The sequence below is a fragment of the Orycteropus afer genome, unplaced genomic scaffold (genome assembly GCF_000298275.1).
Source record: "Orycteropus afer afer isolate SDZICR_OR568_19922 unplaced genomic scaffold, OryAfe1.0 scaffold00323, whole genome shotgun sequence".
Lineage (NCBI taxonomy): Eukaryota > Metazoa > Chordata > Mammalia > Tubulidentata > Orycteropodidae > Orycteropus > Orycteropus afer.
The window spans coordinates 343099-348364 of record NW_006921910.1 but is presented as its reverse complement, the minus strand read 5'-3'; positions in this window follow the sequence as shown (position 1 = coordinate 348364).

The following is a 5266-nucleotide window of genomic DNA, read 5'->3' as shown; positions in this document are numbered from 1 at the left end:
AAGTCGACCCGACTCATATTGACCCCTCCTTGAGAGAGAAGATTTTTTTTTCCCAACTTTTAAAATTAATTAAATAAATAAATGACAACTTCCCACACCCACTGAGCTGTAACCCTCATGACAGAGCCCTGGGATGTACATTTTTCAGCAAGCACCCCAGGCAGATTTTTTTTAAAAAAAACTTTTTATTGTGATTTGGGCGCAATTTTACAAAGCAGATTCATTTTAATTCAACAGTTCGTATACATTTTGTTTTGTGACACGCATTATAATCCCCACAACATAACAGCTCCACTCCCACCTCCTCCCTGTGGTTATCTCCTTCGCTGTGGCCTCTCCTAGGCCTTCCTGCCTGCCTAGCTTTCTTCCTATGCAAATGCTGTCCTCCTCATCTCCCATGGTTCATTGTTCTAAGGAGTGCATCTTGCTGGTGTAATTGTTCAGCTCACAGGCCTGTCTATTGTTTGGCTGAGAGCTGAACCACCAGAGTGAGTCCAATTGCAGGCCGAGGCTACAGTCTCAGAGATTTTACCAGTCTCTATCCAACCAGTACATCTGGTCGTTTTTGAAGTTTGTTCCACGTTTTTCTCCCACTCTATCCAGGATCTCCAATTTTTATATCTTTCCCAGTGGTTGGCAGTGGTAGCTGAGTACCATCTATTTCTTCTGGTCTCAGGGTCATGTAGGCTGAGGTTCCCATAGTCCACTGGGCCCTTGGACTAATTGTTTCCATAATTCTTTGAGTTTCCATATTCTTCTTTGATTCACATGAGGGGAGACCAATAGTTGCAACTCTGATGGCCACTCGCAAGCTTTTCCAACTGCTGTCACTACTCACCAAAGTAGGATGTAGAACAATGTTCTTGTGTAGTATGTTGTGCCAATTGAGCTTGATGTCCCCCGTGACCATGATCCCAAGCCTGCAAGTCTAGCAATTTACTCCCTCAAAGTGCTTGATTGTGGCTAAGAAGTTATCCTAACTTTGTCTCCCATTAGTTCTATAATTTATATGGATATTTTTATAGCACATAAAATGCATATGTAGGAATATCATCTGCCAAACCTATGTATGGTCATGGATATGTTTCCATTCACCTACCCATACCTGATCTTGCCTGTCTATCTGTGTTTGTTATTGCTGATAATGCAGTACTGTATATGTAATAGTATTTACCTTTGCTGTCTGGACCTCTTGTGCACCTCTCTGTGTATTTCTTTTCCTTAGTGATGTTATGCTAGTCATACCCTTTTGTTATATTGCTGTTCTTTTCACCAAAATCAATATATGTCTCTTAACCAGTCAGCAATTTTTCCTCCCTTCCCCTCCCATCCCTGGTAACCAACAAAGAAAACTTCCTCCCTGTGTAAACCTTTCTTTGACTTTTTATATTAACAGACTCATACAATATTTGTTCTTCTGTGATTGACTTATTTCACTCAGCATAATGTCCTCAAAGTTCATCCATGTTAGGAGGTGATTTGTGGATTCTTCATTACTCTTTAATGTTGCATAGTATTCCATTGTGTGTATATACCATAGTTTGGTTATCAGTTCATCTATTGATAGGCACTTAAGTTGTTTCCATCTCATTACTATCGTGAATAGTGTTGCAGTGAACATGGGTGTGCATGTATCTATCTGTGTCCTGGATCTCACCTCTTTAAGATATATTCCTAGTAGTGGGACTGCTGGATCAAGAGGTATTTCTATTTCTAACTTTTTAAGGAAGTGCCATACTGTTTTCCACAATAACTGTACCACTTTATAGTCCCGCCAACAGTGTATGAGACTTCCAATATCTCCACACCTTCGCCAGCATTTGTTGTTTTCTGTTGTGCTTAACTTTGCTATATTGCTGGGATGAAATGTTATCTTGTTGTTTCGACTTGCATCTCTTTAATGGCTAATGATTGCAAGCATTTCTTCATGTGTTTGTTGACTGCCTAGATATCCTCCTTGGTGAAGTATCTGTTCATGACCTCTGCTCATTTTTGAATTGGACTGTTTGTCTTTTTGATGTTGAGGTTTGGAAGTTTTCTATAAATTTTAGAGACAAGTCCCTTGTTGAATATGTCATTGCCAAATATTTTTTCCCAATCTATAGTTTCCCTTTTTACTCTTTGGATAAGTCTTTTGATGTGCATAACAATTTAATTCCCCAGACAAGTCTTAAGTGGGCCACCCAGGACCATAGATTGATGCAGCTCGCCCCATTACTGCTCAGGTGGGCGGGGTTTATGAGCAACATCCTTCCCCCACAGTTCCCCAGCACTACGTACACCTCTATACATATCCCAACTTGACTTTTCCAGAAGACAATCCTAAGAAAACACAAGAAATGCATCTCCTCAAAGTTTTTTTTTTCAAGGATAGCTTTCAGTTTCATAATCTGCAAGCTAATGTCACGTTTTCTTGCCATTGATATTTCCAGATGTTGGGCAGACTTTGAAGACAATATAAACTGGAAGAAGAAAAGCAAAGAGCATAGCCTGCCCAAATGTCACTGATGTCGATGATGGTGGCCATGACATTAGGGAGCCTTGGGGTTCTAGTTGCACTCAATTATTTCTCTTTAATACCAACCATTTTCAGAATAAATGCCATTTCTGGGTGATAGTTTTCAAGCTATGTGAGTTTTCACTTTGCTTTTCATAAAGGCACATTATACCAAGCAGACTGGCTGGCAATAGAAACTGTATTCCAAATGCAGAGCAATCAGGTACATCACTAAAGCCTGTGTCATAGTCTCAGCAAATGGCAAGGCACCATCCACCTGGGTCCAGTTGGAGCTCACTGACATTAGGGCTATTACAGGCCGGGAAAGAGCCTGGCAATGCTAGTGGCTTTCCATGTCCAATATCTTGGTATGCCCAGGTGGTCACATATAATGAGAAAATAAAGCCAATGCCCTCCTTTTATTCACCTAGTCTCTCTCTTGCTCACTCTTGCATTTTCAAAATATTTTTTATTATGATCCATATTCTTTTTCTGTACAAAAACAATACGCATTCATTCAGTAGATGCAAAAAAAAAATGTAAAATCAGAGAACTGGGGAAAAGAAAGAAAATATCACTTAATTCTCTTTTTTATGTAATTCATTTTCTTTTTTGTTGAGAAGTTACATAGCAGAACATACACCAATTCAACAATGTCTACATATATTAATTCAGTGACACCAATTACATTCATCAAGTTGTGCAGTCATTCTCTCCTTTTCTGAGTTGTTCATCCTCTATTAACATAAACACCCTGACCCCTAAGGTTTCTATCTAATCTTTCAAGTTACTTTGTCAATTTGATCCCATATAGAATGACAAAGCAGACATTCTTTATTAGTAAGCTAATCCATTGTTTGGTTTTAAGAAGCCTTCAAGGGATATTTTGGTTTAAAGTTTATGGTTTAAAGATTATCTTAGGGCAATCATTTTAGGGATTCATCCAGCCTTCATGGTTCCAGATAATTTGGATTCCATGAAAATTTGATATTCTGTTCTGCATTTTCCCCCTTTTGATCAAGATTCTTCTATAGACTCTTTGATCAAATGTTCAGTAATGGTAGCCAGGCACTATCCAATTCTTCTGGTATTATGGCAAAGGAGGAATATTATTCATGGAGGCAATTAGCGACAAATCCCATTTCTTCCTCTTATTCCTGACTCTCCTTCCTCTGTGGTTCAGGTGAATGGAGATTAATTGTTGTACCTTGCATAGCCACTTGCAAGCTTTTAAGACCAGGCACTATACAACAAACTAGGGGATAGAAGAGAAGCACTAAACACATTATTAGGCCAATTAACTGGGATATCCCATAAAACCATGACCCTAAACCTCCAAACCAAGAAGCCAAATCCCATGAGGTGTTTAGCTGTATGTAAGCAGCCTCAGCAGCTGCTATTTTATTATAGTTGTTGTAAATATATTACATACTTTTTGCCAATTCAACTTTTTAGAGATGTACAACTTACTGAAAGCATTTACATTAATTAGCTGTGCTTCACCTACTCTCTTACAGAGAGTCCCTGGGTGATGCAAACAGTTAACAAGCTCAGCTGCTAACTGAGAGGTTGGCAGTTAGGGTCCACTTAGAGGTGCCTTGGAATCTACTTCTGAAAAATCAGCCATTAAAAAGCCTATGTTCTACTTTGACACACATGAGGTCTCCATGAGTCAGCGTCGACTTGATAGCAACTGGGTTTCTGTTTTGCTTTTTACTCTCCTATAGAGTTGGTTTTACTCTTTACTTCTCAATGTTTAAGGAGAAAGTCATAATCAGAGCAGGCCTTCAGCAAACAATAGCACCAACAATAAAACAATAATAGCAAATACCTTCAGTAAGCATTTTCCATTTTTCCCTATATCATCTTTAAGAGTCATCTTATAAAATAATATTATTGCCCCCTTTAATCAGTGACAGAAGTGAGATTGGTAAAGGTTTAAATGGCTTGACCAAGGAAGGGCAAAGAGCTGTGGGTAGAGGGGCCCCAGATCTGTCCACCCCACAGTCCAGCTACTTCCATTTAGCGTTGGTACTACAAAATGGCAAAGTTAACATTGACTTTGCCTTCCTTTCCATTGTCCTGGCTTCAAGAGTTCACCATTCTAAAATATTTGTACTGATTTTGGGTGGGTGATTCTTGAAGACTGAAAAACTTTAACAGCACTCATTGAATTTTGTGGGAGGGAGAGTAAGTAAGTAGAAAAGGAAGTTGAGAAGAAAGGAAGGAGGAGGAGAAGGAGACAGAGAAGGGAGGAGAGAAGTGGGAGAAAGATAGGAGGGAGGAAAATGGGGGGAGTCAAGAAAGAAAAGGGAGCTCTGGTGACGTAGTGCCTAAGGCATTTGACTGCTAACCAGAAGCCTGGCGTTCAAACCCACCAGCCACTCTTCGGAAGGAAGGTTGGGCAATCTACTTCCATAGAGATACCGCCTCGGAAACCCAAGGAGGAGTTGCTATGAGTTGGATCTAACTCGATGGCAGTGAGAGAGTTTAAAGAGAGAAAGAGAAGAAATGAAAGAAAGTAGGAAAAAAATAAAAGAAGAAAGGAAGTGGGAAGGAAGGAAGGAAGGAAGAGGAAGGAAGGAGAAAGAAAGGAAAGGGGGAGGGGGGAGGGGAATTTCTTCCAAATGGTGGCAGATGAAACAGAGATATGCTGGGCAGTAGAGCTATGCACGTGACTATCTGAGAACTTCTGCTGGTGTAGTGGTTAAGGTATTTGGCTGCTAACCAAAAGATTAGTGGTTTGAACCCACTAGCTGCTCCGCATAA